We start from the raw sequence: 20483 nt of genomic DNA on the forward strand, positions 1-20483 counted from the left end.
TGTATCTCAATCTATGTGCAACTCCAAACAAGGTGCAGTTGGCAGTTAAAGACCAACAACTCTTCTGTGAGACAATCATTTGGTTCATTTACATGAAAAGTCTTAAATAGCAAAAATGCTCCTTCCAATTTACATCAGACAATGACTCCATAACAGAGAACAATGGCTTCCTCGATGGAAGTTAATGCAGAGAAGAGACACACTGAGGTTTAGAAAACAAAGAAAACTTTTCAGCACATTTTGCAAATATTAGCCAATATTTAAAATAAAGCACAGAAAAGCTTCCTGTGCTGTGAGTCTGCACGGCTCTTGGAGAACTACTAGTATCTTCAGAATGAGATTAAACAGGAGTGAGCCTTTTTAAGAGGTTATGGTGGCAGTTTTCGGATCCTTCCATTTTGTCCTATTTTCCGGGTAAGCACAGTGCACTTGATTTGGGGCTTTCTCACGTTAAAAAAAAACCCCAAAAACAAAAAACTTTTCGACCCAGTGCATGTCTGTGAACCGTGTAGGAACCAGGACCCAGGGCTGGATAAACTGCATACCTGATCTGTGGTAATATGTTGTCTCCATCTGGGCGTGTTAAGGATTATACACGTCTGTGATCTTTACATGGGGTTTATGTATGTATCTTTTTGCGTTCTGGAGGCCGTGACCACCTGCTGTAGGTACACTATGTGCTTGTTACATCTGTACACATCTCCCTTCTTGAATTTAAAGACCCAGCTATTACATCTTGTTTACTCAATATTATTCCCCCATTTAAAAAAAAAGGACTACATGAACCGAACATGCCATGTTTCAATCTGGCCCCAGTGGCTTTTTCTCTGAAAAGGAAAACGTGTGTCTTTTACACCAGGGCTTTCTCCCCACCCCAGGGGGTGTCTTCCATCCTTTTGTGGCTCAGTTTAAGGCGAAAAGGGCTCCAAACCACTAACCACCTAGGAGAGAGCCCCCTTCTTCCACCTCCAGGGAGAATTTCAGATGTAATGCATCTGAAGATAGCGTGCTCTCTTCTGACTTCTTTGCCACCATTGCGAGGATCACAAAACACCAGCGCCTTGGCTTCAAGATCTTTTTGCAACCATCTTTGGCGAGGCCTTGCTTCCTTCCACTCGAGTAAGTTGCGGCTTGGGGCCGTGGAGAGGACCGGGCGAGAGGCTGCGATGTCGTTGGAGGCAGCCGCGGCCCTGCCCGCAGCCCCGCGCCTCCAGCACCACGACCACCACGGCCACCGGCCCTGCCCTCGGTCCCGGGCGAAGGAGCGGCGGCCGCAGACGGGCGGGTCGGCGGGGCTCGGCTGCCCTGCGCCGAGCCGGCACCGGCCGGGCGCCCGCGGGCTGCGGGGCTTCGCGTGTCGCCTCCTTCTCCCCGAGCCTCCCTGCCCCCCCCACCGGCCGCCCCCTCCCCCTCGCCCGCGCTCCCTTTTGTTCGCTCTCGGCTCGGGCCGAGCCTCCGCCGCCGCCCCGCCGCCCGGGGCCCGCACCCCCGTCGTAGGCCCCGGCGTGGCCGCCCCGCCGCCGCCGCCGCCGCCGCCGCCGCGCGGCCTAGAGCGCGGCGCCCGGGGAGGCGCGCGGGGCCCGGGCCGGGCGCACGGCGAGGCCGCGGCGGCGGCGGCGGCGGCGGCGGCGGGGCGGCGGCACCGGCAGCATCGGCGGCGGCACCGGCGGGCGAGGCCGCCCCGCCGCTCACGCACAGCCCGGCCGCGGCGGCGGGGATGCGACGACACGCCCGTGGCATGGAAGCAGCAGCAGCAGCAGCAGCCGCCGGCGGCGCCGCGCGGAACAAAGGTCATCCGAGCTGCGGCCCAGACGCCCGGGCTTGACCGCTGCGAGGGCCGACCCCGGGCCGGGGGTGGGTGTGCGCCGCGGGGCGCGCAGGGCTGCGGAGGAAGCGGGGCGCGCGCGGGCGGGCGGGCGCTCCCCCCGGGGGGCGAGGCTGGGGCGCCGGCCCCTCGTGCCCGGGGCCTTGGCGATCGCCGGCCGGCGCGTGTGGCTCTGGTCCCTGGGCCTGATCGCCGCGGCCTGTCCCACGGCCGGCCTTGGGCACCGCCGGCCTTCGCGCCCCGCCGGCCTCCTTGTGTGGGGGGGTAGGGGGCACCCGAGGCCCCGCCGGTTTGGCTAGGCCCCGCCGGTTCCGAGAGGGGGGCCACGTGAGCGCCGCCTCCTCCCCGCTCCAGCGCCGGCGGTGCGCAGCGCATTTTTTAAAAGGCCTCTGTGCCCCCTCGGTCCCCGGGTCTGCCCCCCGCAGCCCCCCACCCAGACATCCCTAGGCTTTTTGTTGTTGGTTTTTTTTTTGGCCCGAGGTGAAGGGATTTGGGCTCCCCCCCACCCCCAGGTGGTTGAAAGGAGAGAAGGTCGGAGGAGGAGGAGACTGGGGGGGCCCCGCTGGTGGTGCTGGTGCTGGTGGTGACAGGGAGGGCGAGGAGAGGGCCGGGAGGAGGGGGCTGGGGGGGACAGGCGGAGAGGAGCCTGGTCAACAAGCCAGCACCACCCTGCCAGGGGGCCCAGGCCGGCTCCCGCCGCCAGCGCGGGCAGGGGGAGCAGACACACACGTAGATGGCTCTTTCTTGGGGGGCTCGTGGTCAGCCACCAAGCCAGAGCGCACACGCTTGACACCACACGTACACAAAGATGTGAGCCAGGTTGTGGGAGGTAAGTGCGGGGAGGAGCAAGGCGCGGGCCGCAGGGCTCCGCGGTGGGCTCGGGCGAGGGGTGGTTCCGAGGGGCTCTGGGGTGCTAGAGAGGTGAGCCTCTCCAAGGCTGTGCGCTCGCGCGGGGTGATGGGGACGGCGGGGGGACACTCGAGGACCCTCCCCTCCTCCCCAGGACCCGAAGAGGGGCAGCCAGCCCCAGCGAGATGCCCCCCTCTGCTGCTGATTTTCAGGGACTTGTTGGCAACTCAGCGAGGGTTGCCATAGCTTTTTTATGTAGGGTGACCAGAACCGGCTGAAACTGGTTTGAGGCAGATCAGCTCCTGAACACAATGCAGTCCCTGAGCTACTACAGTGGGATAGCAGCTTCCTCCCTTCATGGCAGCCAAAAGCCGAGGCGCTTGCAGGAAGGGACCGTCCCAACACACTATGTGAACGCACACTTAGACAGCACACAGCACGGGTACGTGACTAACGGAGCCCTAGAAGATTCTGTGTAGAGAAGATGGGGGAAAATGTGCAGGTTTGCAAGCTTGAGATGACTTGGGCTTTTCCTGCCTGTTTCTTTTGCTTAAGGGATGGACAAGGAGCTGAGATTTATGGCCCTTCCTAAAGACAAAAAATGTGCCTTGGTAGGGTGGGGACACTGGGTTTCTGCAGTTCTCTTCTCTCTCTCTTGCTCTGCATTTTTAACAAAACCAAACCCAAATGAACTGATGGATTTGTAATGGTAGTCTGTTTGTTGCTGGAGAATGCTACTTTGCATGCTTTTCTTCTCTTGCAGGGTATGTTCCGTTTTGTGCTTTTTGTTTTAGAAGCTCCTAAAGGGTGTTGGGGATACGTCTGGCTGATATGAAGGCCAAAAGGTAACACCATTGTTCTAGGAAATGAGCATAAATGCATTCCAGTGATGCTGCAAGGCATACATGCTGTCTTTTTTTTCCTTGTAGGCCTGTTGACTGGGGCTGCCTTTAACCCTTTCATATTTGCAGAGAATGCAACCGTGTGACAGTAACTGAACACTGGTCCAAAGTCTTTCCAAAAGGTCAAGGTTCACAAGGTGAGAAACGATATTCTGAGCATGAATTTAAGTATTTATTTGAAGCTCCGTTCAGATACAGACTGACAGTGGCTTGGGACCCTGGAGATAATACTGGGTGGAGAGTGGAGAGGAAATACTCATAACGTTAGCCAAGTTTAATGGGATTAGAGGGACTTTTATGAGGGTGTTGCTATCAGGGTGAAATCAGAATGACTTCATTAAATCGCATGTGGCTGGTCATTTAGAAGAGGCAGGCCTGAAAAGAAGCAAGTTGGAGAGAATGGTAGGCGTCAGGGCCTTGTGGAGAACGCGCTGTTTTACATAATACTGAAGCAGTACACGAGTAGCTTTTTCTCCCCAAAGATTACAGAAAAAGGGAAGGACTTTGCCAAAAATCCAGGCGTCCTGGCCACCTTTTAGGGATTTGAGGAGTCTGAAGGTAGATTTGCCTTTTGTTCATTCATCACCTTTCTCTTTACCTCGCTCTGTGTGTTAACCTGAAAGGCTTTTCACTCCGAGTCGAGCGGTGGAATGGCTTTTATTGATCTGGGGGGCTGTGAATGGTGAGTTTGCCAGTGGATTATTTGTGGCATACATTTTAATGTGGAATACTTAACGTGGTACCAGGAGGAGGCTGGGTAGTATGGCTTCCTCTGTGCAAAGATGCTTGTTAACTCAAAGCTTTACAGCAGTGGATGGCAGACAATGTCCAATGCCTTACAAGATGACAGTTTGATTTCAGCTGGTATTTTTATGCATCCTCCAAGAGGTTTTTGAGGAGGAGAGAGAAGCAGGCAGTAATGAGTGGTGGCAAAGTAAGGAACAAAGGCAGTGAGAGCTTACAGGAGAACATGAAGCATTTCACTTTGGGGTTCCTTGTGAAAAGGACTGCAGCTTCCCTAGACAGGAAGCCAGCAGCACCAGAATCCAACCCAAGATGATCTCAGCTACGGATAGCAGAGTTCTGGCTTCTGGTTCGGTCAAAGTACAGTCAAAGGGAGCCCATAGAAGGCACAATGGAAAACAACCTGTCTCCCCTACTTTGTAGAGGGTATTTTGTTCCTTTTCGCATTCGGCAGAGTCGTCTTTTCAGAAATGCAGAGGGTCTTAGGAGAGGTTGTGTGCTGGCGGTTGGTGGGCAGAGTTTCTGCAGTGAAGGGTGTCAAGTATGCGAGGGTTTTATTGTTAAATTTTTTTCTCATGATTTCAGAGCATCCAGCGTGTGATGAAACTGAGAAACAACAGCACATGGTTAGCTCAGAGTGCTTGCTGTGGTATTTAATAGAGATAAATGTAATCTCGGGCTGATAGACCAGTAAATAGCTTATGCGATGGAACAGAATTCTTTACAAATCGCTGTGTGAAAATTGGTTTTCAGTTCTACATTTTTGCCTGCCAGAGGTTCTGTGTCTGAATGTGGCCGAAATCTGCTTGCAAAGCAGATCCCAGTCCACGTTGCATGATACGCTGTTCCTGCTTTTAGGGTGCCAGCTAAAACTCAGATGGGTAATATGATAGCCCTTAATTAGCTTAATACAATAAGCTGTTTTTTAAATAATTGAGTCCTTCACTCCTGTCTTTAGAAAGTCAGTGATTTTTATTTAACTCTTGACAACTGACCCCCTGCTGCGACAGATCCTTGAAAAGGATGTTTTAAAAAGCCCTTTTCCTAAGGCGTGGCGTGTCCCAGAATGTTCTGGTTTACTCTCTGTGGTTTTTAGCTTTGTTACTCTCCACCCCTCCCCCCCCGACCCCGGCTCCTGCAAAGGCTCCTGGAAAATAGCATGTGTTTTGTACGAAGGCCTGTCTTTCCAGCTGCAGAGGGCCGTTGCAGGTCGGAGAGCTGGTTCTCCAGGGTTGCAATCAGGACCTCATCTCGGCCTGAGGTTTGTCTCAGGTGGCGATATTGGGCCGGGCTCTGAGCCTGTCACAGACCTGGGACTCCTGGGAGGGGAACCAGAGTTTCCTGGGCTCAGGAATGTGAGCGTGGAGAAGCCGGAGCGTCCCCTTTCCCAGAAGGAGCCAGGCCGGGAGCAGAGAGGCACCCAGGCGGGGCCAGCCCTCGCCCCGCTGTCCCCGTCACCATGCAGGCCGCACACCTGGGCCCCCGGCTCACTCAGCGGGGTTGCCTGAGGGAGTCTCCCAGGGTCCTGGGCCGGCCGTCCCTCCGGGGAGGAATGTGTGCCTCTGGCTGGGTGGGGTGGGTCCACTGGAAAGAAAGTGTCACTAGGTGGTGAACCTTGGCTTGTTCTTGTTGTTGGCCTCTTGGAGTCACTTTTTCTACCTTGAAGAATATGGGGTCAGGGGTTTCTAGAACTCTCAGTCTCCTGCTTTCGGAGAACTCATGTTCTCTGTGTTTTTGCTGTCTCTTCTCGCAAGGAGATTCCCCTGCGCCCTCCCGCCTTGACTCCTTTTTAAAGGAAGGAGGAAAGCTGAGGCTGACATGTGGATGGAATTTTCTGCGGATACCTTCCAGGGGATGAGTTAAAACTGGGGGATTTGTTCGGGGAGACCCCCAGCCTTCCGCCTTGTTTCTCCCCTTGAATGCGTTCCTGGGCTCCGCTGGGGGGCGCCGTCGGTCTCCCGTTGGCTTTGAGTGATCTTTCCTGTATTCTTGGTGGGGCTCCATTTAGCTGTTCGCAGCTGGAGCCGAGGTTGCCAGCGCGGGGGCTGCAGGGAAGATCTGGGGGACGATTTGGGGTTGGCCCCGCCCCCCGCCCCCCGCGTTCCCTTAACATCTCTTCCTCATCAGTGCCCTACAGTAGCAACACAATAATACTAACAAACACACCTGGTAAAAGGGAAGGAAATCTGCGGCCCCACGGCCTCTCCCGGGCCAGAGTACTGGAGTCGGCTGCCATTATCTTTCTCTGGAATCTTCCTGACCCAGGGATAGAACCCGCGTCTCCTGCACTGGCAGGCAAGTGCTTTACCGCTCAGCCACCAGGGGAGCCCCAAGGAAATCCGTACCTTTGTGTTAATTACACAGGCATTACCCCAAGGGGTATCGTGGGTATGGGTTCCAGACCACCGCAGTGGGTTCCAGACCGTGGCAATGGAACAAGTCCCTGGAATTTTTTTGGTTTCTTGGTATATATGAAAGTTATGTTTACATTGTAGCCTATTAAGTGTGCAATGGCCTAATGTCTTTGGAGAAGGAAATGGCAGCCCACTCCAGTGTTCTTGCCTGGAGAACCCCTAGGGATGGGGGAGCCTGGTGGGCTGCCGTCTATGGGGTTGCACAGAGTCGGACACGACTGAAGTGACTTAGCAGCAGCAGCAGCAGCATTATGTCTAGAAACAGTATATCAGAAATACTTTATTGCTGCAGAAAATGTTAGCTGTCATCTGATGAGGCACAGTTACCACAAAGCTTCAATATTTTTAAAAACCTGGTATCTGTGAAGGGCAGTGAAGCCAAGTGCAGTCAGAGGAGGTGTTCCTGTGTTTGGTGTATAATCTCTAAGTGTGTCGTGGTTAAGCGATTAACCATTTCTTTACGTACAATAAAACTTACTCCACGGTGTGCAGTCTTCAGGGTTTTGACAAGTATGTAGCGCCGTGTCTGCCCCACCGTTACCTACAGGGACTTGTTCAATCTCCTGAAACCTTCCCACCTGCTGTCCGTTTGTGGTCAGACGCTCCTCTGCATTCCCATCCCCCTGGCAGCCACCAATTTGTTCTGACCTTATATTGGTCTTTTCCAGAATGCCATGCAAATAGCTTCCTTCAGTTACAGAGTGTATCTGAAGGGCAGTCCATCCACATTGTTTTGTGTATCCATACTTGCTGCTTCTTTGATTGCCGAGTCGTGTAGACCTCTCTATGGATGTGCCGTGGTTTGTTTCTCTGTTCTTCCGTTGAAAGACACGAGGGTTGTTTCTAGTTTTTTTTTTTATTTGTAATCCTGTTCCCAGAATAAAGTGGCTATAAAAATTTGCATAGGGGTCTTTGTCTGAACGTGAGTTTTTATGTCTGTTTGGTACAGACGACTGAGGGGTGGGATGGCTGGGTCATGGTGAGTAGGTAAGAACTCAAAGTTAGGATGAAAGTAAATTCAGCTGGTTGTAGCTCCCGAAAAGATGTAGCATTGTCAGCTGCAGTTAAGACTTCCCAAGTACCTTTTTCGTAGCAAATGCTATCTGAGGACACATGAGAGATGTTCATGATAATAGACCACTCACTAACGGGATGACAGGCTTTATAACCCAGAACGAATCGGAATTAGCCAAAAGTGGAAACAAGAACCTGCAAGTGGTGAAATCGCCTTTATCTCCCTCAGCAGTTATTCCTGATCCCTTCAGAACCGTTTGGCAGTTTAATTTTTGCATTTGTCTTCAGGTTCCGTAAAACACCAGCCAGTGCCAGAATCGAAATTTTGGAATGGAATCTTAGCTGCATCAAGAACTTATGTTAATTATAACTTGATTTCTTGAGTTTCAAAATATTGGCGTTATTTTAATATTTGAAGTTATTTTTCAGCTTTTATGTCTTTTAAAGAGGTGAAAATGTGTCAGTAGTCTCAAAGCCATGAAGTAGGGAGATTTTGGAAGCAGATTTTTTTTTTTTGTGGATAAAATAGCGTTTGAGATCAGGAAGAACAAGTGGACTGAGGTCCTAGTGATGAAAAACGAGGGATGGGAGCCTGAGACGCGGGGATCAGCATCAATTTGGGGGTTCTTTCATCCATGGAGCAGCTGCGGCGTGTTTCCTAAGCCCAGACGTTGTGCTAGGCACTGCGAGGACTGAGGGCAAAGGCATCCAGAGAGGAAAGGCTAGTGGGAAGTAGTGCACGGATGCTATGATAGGAATGTGAATGGGCCACCTAGTGCCAAGTTCAGAGGGAGGAGCCCTGGACGAGGTGGCTTCTGAGCCGAAAAAGCCAGTAAAAATACGCCAGGGAGGCAGCGACCTATAGGGCGAGCAGAGCCCGAGGGACTGTGTGTGGACAGGCCCTGGGGGAGCGGGCGGGCGGGCGGGCAGAGGGCAAGAAGCGGGCAGTGGCTGGGCTTCCGAAGGCCGTCCTGCACCGTCCACTCCAGGGTGCGCTTCCCTGTGGAGGCAGAGGGGCAGAGAGAGACTGTTTATGACAGAGGACCCAGGGCAGCCCCGTGAGCCTGGAATGGAGGCTCTTCAGCATCCAGTGGGGGCCCCACAGCAGCCATCCAGGAGAGGGGAGGAGGGCTCCATCCAAGGCATTGCCATGGCGATGGAGTGGTAGGTGGTGACCGCGTCAGGGGGCCTGTGCGTGTGTGCGTGCGTGCGTGCGTGCGTGTGTGTGTGTGTGTGTGTGTGTGTGTGTGTACGCGCATACGCTGGTCTCCAGTTAGATATGAGGCCTGATAGAGGGGGAGGATGCCTCTGTGTGTGTGTGTGTGTGTGTGTGTGTGTGAGAGGAGGGTGGCGAGGAGGCTGCTCTCTGAAGTTAACTTGTCAGAGGTTACTTCTGGCTCTGAGATTCTGAATTCAGGAGGCAGGAAAAGACTGCGGAGGTGCAGCTGCTGGTAGAATGAGTTCAGGTTTGGGTTGTGTTGCCCATGGGGTGTCCTTTGCCTTCCAGATCGTGTGAGGTGGGGGTCTAGATTGGGAGCAGTTAGTGCAGAACAGAGCTGATAGAGGAAAGATATGAGAAGGTGTCAGTTTGGGTGGCCAGAAGATAATGGTTTGTACAGTAAAAAGTAAATTGCGTCAGTGAAGGGGAGGCAGGAAAGACGTGTGCTTCTGAAAGCTGGAGGGCAGACTGTGATGTCAGCAGCCTGACACCTGCAGGCAGCACCCTCTGTCGTGGTAGCCTTTCCGAAGGTTTAAGACCAAGATGTTGAGGCGAGCTGAACGCTGTTGCCCCCCACCGCCCCCCTGTAGTGCAGGTCAGGAGACTCAGGCAAAGATCCTGGCCAAGGTCTGCCCGCTCAGAAATGGGGTGCAGGCGGAACTGGAAGCCTGCTCCTCGTCCCTGGGCTCTTCTGCCTTGTTGAGGGAGGAGCAGGATCAGGGAACCAGGGGAAGTCATGGAAGGTGCTCGGGGCTGGGAGGGCCTGCTGGGGACAGGGAAGGGGAGCAGGTGTCGTGGAGAAGTCGGAGGCACAGTTCAGGGCCTTTGTCATTAGCCAGGTTTTCCTGACTTCGGTCGTCACGATGAGAGAGAAGAGTCTGTGACTACACCAGAGACGCACGGTGCTAGAATAGCACGCCAGGAAGACCTAAGCGTCTCCTTTACTGGGCACTGGGGTGAGGGACAGGTTGGGAGAAGAAACGAGGAGGTGTTTTTGCTTTATTTATTCTTCGAAAAGGATAAGAAAATCAGTGTCAATTGAAAGTGGTGTTGGGAAAAATCTTTTGTTCTCGCAAATAAACATGATTTAAGGAATTCTTTGAACGCTCCTCCACAGACAGGAAGTTCTCAGTTTGGCCTGTTTGAGATTGAGGGGAAGAGTAAATTCTCCTTAATGTAAATCTGGAAGCTGAAATAAGGAGTGTTTTTAGACGAAGTCAGCGTGGCCTTCTTCGCCGTCCCGAGTATTCCCCGCCAGGCGTCCTCTAGTCGACGGTCATGAGGGCCCCCGAATGCAGGTTTGTTCTTTTGTTCTCAGTCAGGTATTACTCCATCTGTGCATAATTAGAGATTCTGAGCGTCCGGAAAGATTCATAGAGACCCAAAGGTGAAGTCAAGGTGGTGTAGTTCTTGAGTGTCTTCTCAAGGCAGCCTTGCCTTTCGGGGAACCAAATTCCTGCTGGCTCATGCGGTCTAGTGATGGGTGGTGATTTTGGTTATTTTCTTCTGTGAGGAACAGATTCTTTCTGGGTATCTGAACAGTAAGAGTTTTTCAAAAACTTGCAGGTTAGAGAAGTCACAGTTCTGTGTTTAAAAATAAACAACTACATAGCTGGAAATGCAGTAAGCATTTATAGTTATCTCTTCATTTTCCGCAGTGAGCCCAAACTGGGGTGGAGGTGGGGTTCAGCAGGTAGTTAACAGCACATCTGAAACCAGAACCCACTGCCCCACAGACTTCCAGCCCAAGGCTGTTGCCGTCAGTATTTCTTTCTGCAATCCAAAATTGTCTGGGTTTTGATGGTATAGAAGCCAGCTTTTATTTATAGAAGCCATCTTTTATTTATAGTCCTTATATCGTGTGAACCTTAAAGTCTGATTTAGTGAAATGAAGCCCTCACACAGGTACCCATCAATAAGCTGGTCCTTCACGGTTTTGCTGATACGTCAAGAGTTGGGAGGTCGTTTGAGGTCTCTCGCTTGAGACTTGATTATGCCTGTGTGTCTGCTAAATCATTTCAGTCGTGTCCAGCTCTTTGCGACTGCACGGACTGTGGCCCACCAGGCTCGTCTGTCTGCGGGATTCTCCAGGCAAGAATGCTGGAGTGAGTTGCCACGCCCTCCCCTAGGGGATCTTCCCGACCCAGGGATCGAACCCCTGTCGCTTAACATCTCCTGCGCTGGCAGGCGGGTTTGTTACCACTAGTGCCGCCTGGGAAAGCCCCCTCAGCGAGTTAACTTAAAATTCGAAACCGTTCTTTTCTTGACTGTTGTTTAGAAGATTAAGTGCACAGGAAGTGCCTAGCAGAGTGCCTGGTGCTCCCGAGTCCTCCCTAAAATCTTAGCTGTCCCATATTCCCGAGCTTCCTGTTTCAGGAGAGGAGCTCGTCCCTGGCATCTCTTTGCTGTCTTGGTGGCGTTTCTCCCATCCAGTCTTCTAGCGCCTTTATCGGGAGGGATTTGTGTTTTGGGGTGTGGGGCATGAAGGCGTATATAGTGTTTCCTGCCTGGTCTGTAGGTTTTGAGTTGCAGCTGCCCTTTATCTGATGAAAAGCGAGGGACATCTCGGCAAGAGTCCTTGTTCTTACTTGGCCACGCTTAACATTTATAGCTGGAAAATCTTGAATGAATTTTGGAGTTAAAGTCTTAACACTTCAACTGTCTTTGTTCCCAAGTAAATTTAGCCCAGTCAGGGAGGGCCTAGCATCTAGGTTGTCTGTCTGTTGGTATACTTTTTGTCAACCAGAGTTTCAGAACAAACAAAAGTTGATCGTGACGCTGTGGCCAGATAGCTCAGGCCTCTGTTCCGTCTGTCTCCCCAGCCCTTTGCTGCCCATGTTTGCTTGGCAGTGACCAGATAGTCATGTCTTACACACTGGACCTTGGAGGGGATGGATGGAAGATGGAGGGGAGCAGGGGTCCTGGGACCTTGCTGTCTAGAACGGCCCTGTCCCGTGGGCCGGCCCCCGCCACGTAACAGCTTCTGAGCGCTTGCTGTGTGGCCAGTCCTTTTTTGGGGACTTCCCTGGTGGCTAAGTTGGTAAAGAATCTGCCCACCATGGAGGAGGCCGGGCCTCAATCCCTGGGTCGGGAAGATCCCCTTGAGAAGGAAATGGCAACCCACTCCAGTATTCTTGCCTGGAAAATCCCATGGACAGCGGAGCCTGGCGGGCTACAGTCCATGGGGTCATAAGAGTCGGACACGACTTAGGGACTAAACCACCACCAGTCCTAATTGAGATGGGCTGTAAGCATAAAATATACACGGGGTTTTGAAGACTTAGATAGCAAAGAGGAATGTAAAATGTCTCACTAATAGCTTTTTAATATAGACTTTATGTTGAAAGAATACTTTGGTTGAATAAAACTTATTACTAAAACTTATTTCACCCTATCCCCGCCGCCCCCCACCCCCGCGCCACCAGCCCTTTTCTTTTAAAGACAGAGGGACTTCCCTGGCAGGCCAGTGGTTTTAGACTAGGAGTTTCCACTGCGGGGGGTGTGGGCATGATCCCTCATGGGGGAGCTAGGATCCCACATGCCGAGTGGCAAGTAAATAAAAAAAGTGCAAAAAAACCCCCCCAAAACTTGCAACTATACATGTGGTTTTCATTCTGTTTCTGTCTGATAGTGCTGGTCCGGATTGTTGGATGGGCGACTAAGGTTAACAGTGAAAGTTCCCTGGTGCCCCGCAGTGTTCTCGTTCACTGATGTTGAGGCCTTCTTCCGGTTAAGAAGCTAGGGTGAGAGCTACGACAGGGCCTCCTTGTTAGAGAAACCCATTCTTCCCTGGTTTGGGCTCCCTTTCTCTCCCAGATACCCTAATCCATCTCCAGGTTGCGGGATTTAGACAACCACGCCACGCTGGTGTCTGATGGCGAACGGAAAGAAGTTTACCGCATGCTGGAGGCTTTATGCTGACTGTCCCCCGAAAGGTGTAATTAACACCCCCGGTGAGCCTTATAGACGCTAAGAGACTGACCGAGGAGGGCAGCGCTGAGTGAGAGACGGACCCGGACTTGGAGCAGGGTCCGGGTCGCTCTGCGTCTCTTCCCTGCCTTTCCCCACCCGCTGCTGCGGTCCTGTGCTCCTGCCGACCCCAGGCCCCTCCTGGGTGCCCTTATCGTCCAGGTAGGACCAGTGGCATACAGATCACCCCGGGGATCTTGTTAAAATGCCCGTAATGATTCACTAGGGCTGGTATGGGCCCGGGATCCTGCATTTCTGACCAGCTCCCAGGTGATGGTCCGTGGACCGCATGGAATAGCAGGGGTCTGTGGCGTGCCCTTGGTTTCAGATCCTTTGTCTCTGCTTCCGAGTCGTCTGATGCTCCAAGCCTGGCCCGACTGCGGGAACTCACCGTCGCTTTGCATGTGATGCCAGTGAGGGCATTTGGGGTCAGCCCTCATTGTTGGGTCATGGATACCCAGCCTGGCATGAGCGCTGGTTTCTGGGTATGCAGGATCTGCCTAGATACTCAGTGTATTCTTGTACCCACATAACCTGCGTTACTGAAGCTTTATTACCTTGGCCCCTTGACTGGTGAGACAGAGAGAGCTTTACTGTCAGGATGAGGTCTGGGAGATCCATAGCAGGGGTACCTGTTTGGAGTCACTGTGATGAACAGTATCAGCAAGTCAACATGTAAGAGTAACCGCAGGGCTTCCCTGGGGGCTCAGTGCTAAAGAAGCCTCCTGCCAGTGCAGGTTCCAGCCCTGGGTCTGGAAGATCTCCTGGAGCAGGAAGTGGCAACCCACTGCAGCATTCCTGCCTGGGAAATCCCACGGACGGAGGAGCCTGGTGGGCTACAGTCCATGGGGTCGCGAAGAGTTGGACATGACTTAGGGACTAAGCGGCAGCCGCAGACAGGAATAACCGCCACGCGTGGTTCAGAGACTTGGGATCCGATGGACGGGGAGGACTCGGAGCGGTCAGTGGCCGCTGTCTCTGCCTCCAGGCCTGACAGGGAGCGGGTGGCTTGTGGCTTTCCCTTGGACTGGGAGCCCTGATGAGCCTCCTCACAGGGTGGTGATGGAGAATGGCTAATCGACACCACCTGCTGGTCTAGAGCACACGAAGGCACACACTCTGGAGGCCTTGGACCCAGATGTCTTGGGGAAGCTCAGTCCCAGGCCTGAGCCAAGGGAGAAATTGAGTTCCAGCAAGGAATTTGGTCGGAGAAGGCAATGGCACCCCACTCCAGTACTCTTGCTGGAGAATCCCATGGACGGAGGAGCCTGGTGGGCTGCCATCTATGGGGTCGCACAGAGTCGGACACGATTGACGTGACATAGCAGCAGCAGAAGCAGCAGCGAGGAATTTGGTGAATTACGTGTTCGAACTGTGAGAGACCACAGAACTGTAGTTGGCGTGTTTTAAAATTTGGAAATGGATTAAATTAGTTGTAAGGATAAAATGGTGTCCGTTACATGAGATTCCTGGGCATCCCTGATGGCTCAGTTGGTAAAGAAACCGCCTGCAATGTGGGAGACCTGGGTTTGATCCCTGGGTTGGGAAGATTCCCTGGAGAAGGGAAAGGTTACCCACTCCAGTATTCTGGCCTGGAGAATTCCATGGACTCTACAGTCGATGGGGTCGCAAAGAGTCAGGCAGGACTGAGTGACTTTCGCTTTTACTGCCACATGAGATACCAAGAAAGCCTCCCACTGCACAGAAACCCTGGTTGAGTTTTAGATCTTACTGGGCGTTTGGAGTCTGAGAGCGCTGCGACGCGTGAATGCAGCACGTTGCATCCGGCTCATTACTTGTTGGTTAAATCCGTCAGGTCACGGTTTTGTGCTGAATCCCTGTCGGGGTGGGGAGAGTGTGTGTCCTGGTGCATCAGCTGTGGCCTCACATTGTTGTGAGGGGAGCAGGGACGAGACTGGGCATTCAGGGCGGGCGTGGCTGTGGGGGCCCGTGCTGGAGAAAAGGGTTGGAACCACGGGTGTTAATCTGAGCTGGGGATGAGTTCAGGGTATGTAGTGGGGTGGTAAGTCACAGGTCGTCCTGGAGCCTGCCAAGAGTCAGGGTCAAAGACTAGCTGGGCAGATGTGCAGAGAACATCAGACGGCAAAGCACAGATGACCGGTCCCCCGTCTAGTGAGTCTGGCCAGAACCAGCAGAGTGTGGCACACAGACCGATGGGTGTGTGGGAACCCATGAGGGACTTCCCGGGGGGTGCAGTGGCTAAGAACCCACTTTCCAATGCACGGGGTGCGGGTCCGATCCCTGGTCAGGGAAGAACTAGAGTCCCACATACCTCTAGGTGCGGCCAGGTATTTTTTTCAGAAAGTAGAAAAGTACAGGGCTGCAGGACCTGGGAGATGTGCAGGCTCTCTGTGCTTGTAGGAGAGCCGTTTGGGTGAGCTTTGCTGTGATTCATTATCGTCAGAAAATAGCTTACCTGTAAGTGGACTGAGTTTGTGTCCTAAGGGCTTCGACACTATTATTTTCTGATACACTCACTTGGCTTCTGAAGGTAGAGACAGGAGGAAACACGCAATCAAAGAAACGTTGTGAGGAAGTCGAGGTTCCAGCAGAGATAAACTTCAGGTGAAATTTTGAAAAAAATAGAGGGATGAACTTTTACAGAAAGGGAGAGAAGGTCCAGGGTAGGAGATGATGAGAAAGCGTAGGGCTTGGCTGGGGAAGGAAGTCCATGCCGAGGACACGGGGAAGCGTCTTCAGGCGGGGACGGGAGTTTGAGGCAGGAAGTGACTCAACCCGAGTTGGGAGGAAGACAGCTGAAGGGTGAGTCGGTCACTTTGGGAGAGGGTGTCTCTGTGGAGCCACTTTGGATTTCCGAGTGGTTCGGACTCGCAGCAGCGCTGACAAGCCGGTGCCTCGCCCGCCAGGCCCGGGGCGCCCTCGCCGCGCGAGGGATCGGGCGTCGGGGCCGGCGCTCACGCCCGGGTCTTCTGGACCTGACGGCTGTGGCCTCGCGCTGCAGTTTAGCAGCCAAGGTGTAGGAGCTCCTGAGTGTGGATATGCAGTCTGTATTTTCTGTTTATCAAAAATCACGAAAACAGTATGTTTCGGTATCAGTGCTCCATAATCGCGCAGCGCCTGGTGTGAGAAGACTGGCCGGAGGGCTGGAGGAGTTGGCCAGCCTAGTGTCAGGGGCTCTCCTGGGTGTGTCGCTGCGTGTCTGAGGGTGCTCGTGGGTAGGGGTGTGTGTGTGAGAGAGAGAGGTGAGGTGTGTGTGTATGTGAGGTGAGTGTGTGTGTGTGAGGTGAGTGTGTGTGTGAGGTGTGTGTGTTTGAGGTGAGTGTGTGTGAGATGAGTGTGTGAGGAGTGTGTGTGTGTGTGAGGTGAGTGTGTGAGGTGAGTGTGTGTGTGTGAGGTGTGCATGGTGTTTGTGTGTGTCTGAGGGTACTTCACAGGTAGAGGTGTGTGTGTGAGGTGAGAGGTGTGTGTGTGAGGTGAGTGTGTGTGTCTGAGGGTGCTCCTAGGTAGGAATGTGTGTATGAGAGAGAGTGTGTGTGTGAGGTGAGTGTGTGTGTCTGAGGGTGCTCACAGGTAGGGGTGTCTACATGTGAGAGAGGTGTGTGTGTGTGTGTGAGGTGACTGTGTGTGTATGAGGTGAGAGAGGTGTGTGTGTGTGTGTGAGATGAGTGTGTGTGTGTCTGAGGGTGCTCATAGGTGGGGGGTGTGTGTGTGTGAGAGAGGGGGAGGTGTGTATGTGGGGGGTGTGTGAGGTGAGAGCTGTGTGTGTGTATGTGTGTGAGATGGGGGTGTGTGTGTGTGAGAGGTGTGTGTGAGGTGAGTGTGTGTGTGTGAGAGAGAGGTGTGTGTGTGTGGTGTGTGTGAGATGTGTGTGTGTGAGGTGAGTGTGTGTGTGTGAGGTGAGTGTGCGTGGTTTGTGTGTGTCTGAGGGTACTTCATGGGTAGGGGTGTGTGTGTGAGAGAGAGGTGAGGTGTGTGTGTGTGAGGTGTGTGTTTGCGGTGAGTGTGTGTGAGGTGAGTGTGTGTGTGAGGTGAGTGTGTGTGTGAGGTGAGTGTGTGTGTGTGAGGTGAGTGTGCGTGGTGTGTGTGTGTGTCTGAGGGTACTTCATGGGTAGAGGTGTGTGTGTGAGGTGAGAGAGAGGTGTGTGTGTGAGGTGAGAGAGAGGTGTGTATGTGTGAGCTGAGTGTGTGTGTCTGAGGGTGCTCCTAGGTAGGAATGTGTGTGTGAGGTGGGTGAGTGTGTGTGTCTGAGGGTGCTCACAGGTAGGGGTGTGTATATGAGAGAGAGGTGTGTGTGTGTGTGAGGTGCCTGTGTGTGTGTGAGGTGAGAGAGGTGTGTGTATGTGTGTGAGATGAGTGTGTGTGTGTGTGTGTCTGAGGGTGCTCGTAGGTGGGGGGTGTGTGTGTGTGAGAGGGGGAGGTGTGTATGTGAGAGGGGTGTGTGTGAGAGGTGTGTGTGTGTATGTGTGTGAGATGGGTGTGTGTGTGTGAGAGGTATGTGTGAGGTGTGTGTGTGAGAGAGAGGTGTGTGTGTGGTATGTGTGTGTGAGAGATGTGTGTTTGTGTGGTGAGTGTGTGTGTGTGTGTGAGAGAGAGGTGTGTGTGTATGTCTGAGGGTGCTCTTAGGTGCAGGTGTGTGTGTGTGTGTGTGTGTCTGTGTGAGGTGAGTGTGTGAACGTTTCAGGTCCCTCATGCATGTCTGTCCATTTGGCAAAATGCAAGTCTGGCTTGGCTGTCTAGCATTAATTTGGGGAAAGTTGAAACACATAGTTTAGCACTTGAGTAGTAATACTGATTAGGCTTGGCTGGTTTTGATTTAGATGACTCATAGCTTTTTTTAAAAAAATTCTTTTCCTGCTAATCTTGGGCAGTAGGTTCCGTTGCCCTCTGTTGGTGTTTCAGATTTAGCTGTCCCTTCTTTGGTGACACTCTGCCTTGGTTTCGGGTCGTTGAGGATGGGAAATTTCTGTTCTGCCTCGAAGACCTTGCTGGGCTGCTTTTTCTGCAGGAGGGCAGTTAAGTGAAGGATGCTCATTATTAAATCATGTGTGTGCGTGCCAAGTCAGTCAGTCATGTCTAACTCTGTGTAAGGTTTGCTGTGCATGGGATTCTCCAGGCAAGAATACTGCAGTCGGTTGCCGTGCCCTCCTCCAGGGGGTCATGCCAATCCAGGGATCGAACCTATCGTTTGATCCACCAGGAAAGCCCCAGAAGTGTAACTGACCTCTTGCAACTGTGAGATTTGATTAAACTTTGTTTTAAATAAGCCCCAGAGATGTCTCACTCTGAAAGCGTCTAGTATCCAATAAGCTTGGGCAATGCTTCCAGCTTGGACATTGGATCCCCATGATGAAGTTTCATGCTAGAAATTCACATCAGCACTTAAAAGTGTAGAGAAGCCTTGGGAGAAGAAAGATGTGTATGTATGTGTTTAATCCAGCACTTCCCAAAATCCCTACACTGTAGAATCCCTGCTTTCCCCTATTTGGTGGAAAATTGTGTAACAAGAGCATTCCTGCGTGACCATTATTCCAAGCTCTCGATGGTCTGGTGAAATTAGTGCAAATGCAGGAGGACCTCGTGAGCAACACCGAGAGCTTCCCTCTCCTCTTACTATGACCGAGCGTCGGACAACGTGATGCCCTTCATTCTCCTTGTGTGTGTTCTCTGTTTTCTCTGCTCCAGGAAGAGAACTTTTAAGTGAGTTTACTTTGAAAAGTCAGTAGACATGTTGTGAACGGTCACCCTGGGGGATGCTCTTAGTCATGTCTTATAGATGAAAGCCCTACATTTCAGAAATCTCAAACTGCCTCAGGTGAGTTTGGTGTCCAGCGAGACAAGGCAGTGGCCTCATTTTGGAATTCCGGACCAGCTGGGATCAGCCCGTGGGCAGCCCTTGGTCTGCAGGCTTCCTCAGGTGGTGAGGGAGGAAGGGGCAGGGCGCTGGAGGGAGCTGGCCCCCTCCCCAGGCTGGGGGGACGCCCAAGGGGAGCAGGTTTATGGGTTTGTCTTTTTACGTTGTGTGTGTTTGGCTCTGCCAGATCCTAGTGTCGGCACACAGGGTCTTCAGTCTTCACTGCAGCATGTGGGAGCTGGTTCCCCAACCCAGGCTCCCTGCACTGTGAGCACAGAGCGTCAGCTACCGGACCACCCGGGGATCCCCAGCTGGTTTATTGTGATCTTAGGAGGGTTAGGTCCTGGTGGGAGAACAGGTGACAAGGGGAAGGTCCGTTCCGGAGAGCAGGGCTTTTCAGCCTCAGCACTAGCGAGCTTGAGGGCCGGGCCATTCTTTGTTGGGGGCTGTCCCTTGCAGCATAGGATGCTTAGCGTCTCTGGCCACTTACTCCCTACCCCGCTGAATGCCAGGAGCACCCCTCACCGTACTTGAGGTTGTGCCAGCCAGAAATGTCTCTGGACATTGCTAAATTTCTGTAGCCATGGAGGGAGGAGCAAAATCACTCCCGTTGAGAACCACCGACTCAGAACCTTGTTGCGAGGACAGGGCTTTGAAACTTGGGTGGTAAAGATTCCGAAAGAAGGATTTCCAGCACATGTGGCTGGACTGTAACTTCTCGGAAAAGAGCGAGGTTCTGTCAGCTCCCAGCACTCCCTTTCATGTTTTCTGAGGCTGTGATTCTCAAAAATGTTTGCCTACAGTTTTAAGTTTAGTATTTGAAAAAGTTTCTGGTTAAAATGAACACGAAACAGCAAAAAGCAAAGCGGCTGGTTTGATGGGAGTATTTCAGGGGCAAACTTCTGTAGTGGATGTAGGATTTCTGTACAGAAATCTAGAAGGCTTATTCAGGTGACAAAGGAAAAGCGCTTTGAGGTTCTCCTGTCAGTGGTCAAAATACCACTTCTGATGTAGAAAATCAATACTTTGCTTCAAGGTGGAATTATATTACTGAAAAGTGTGGCATTTATAAAATGCCAAATGAATGCTTCCAAAGCATTTGTGAGTTTTTCTCTTAAATGGGGATCCTTTGTTTTTAGACATGGGTATGTACGTGATTTCTTAGTTTTGAAATACTGAAATCCACCAAACTTGAATATGTTATATCCAACTAATAGCAAAGAAATTTAGGCTTTTTCTCCCCTTGCTTTCTCATCATTGAAACTCTGAATAACTCACTCCGAGCAGAGGTGGTAATGAGTTTTCCTGAAGTTTATTAAGGGTGACAGATTTAGCCCAGACCCTGTCAGTATTTTTATAAACTCACAGGCATATTAGTGAACCGCTGGCACAGGGGCCTTTTAGTTAAAAGAACGTGGTGCATCCAGTGGGAACCAGAGCTCTTGCAAAAGGACCTTTGACAGAATTGCCAAGATTGGTGATGCTGACTGCCCTTGAGTTCACAGGAAATTTAACCTTTCATCTACTTCCCCGTAGATAGGTGATCTTGAAAGTGCTTAGGTGTTGAAAGTGCTTAGGTGGATGAACTTTGAAAAACATTGTGTCCCTCCCTTCTATCCCCTGCCCTTCCTGGATTCAAGTGTCAAGATGTTTAGTGTGAATCCTAAGCCTTTCTGTGAATTTTCCGTGTCTATAAATTTTACATATTTATGTA

At 52.3% G+C, this 20483-nt stretch overlaps 1 protein-coding gene across 1 annotated transcript in view; it reads left to right on the plus strand.

The window, feature by feature from the left end:
* Positions 1-3016: 3016 nt before the first annotated feature.
* The window catches only part of ZNF532 (zinc finger protein 532), a 110043-nt gene continuing 92576 nt past the window's right edge, over positions 3017-20483 (plus strand). The window contains exons 1-3 of the mRNA XM_068993732.1: positions 3017-3116; positions 3438-3519; positions 3604-3713. The gene's annotated coding sequence lies outside the window, so the exon portion shown is untranslated. The remainder of the gene's footprint in view (positions 3117-3437; positions 3520-3603; positions 3714-20483) is intronic.

The sequence above is a fragment of the Capricornis sumatraensis genome, chromosome 21 (assembly GCF_032405125.1).
Source record: "Capricornis sumatraensis isolate serow.1 chromosome 21, serow.2, whole genome shotgun sequence".
Classification (NCBI taxonomy): domain Eukaryota; kingdom Metazoa; phylum Chordata; class Mammalia; order Artiodactyla; family Bovidae; genus Capricornis; species Capricornis sumatraensis.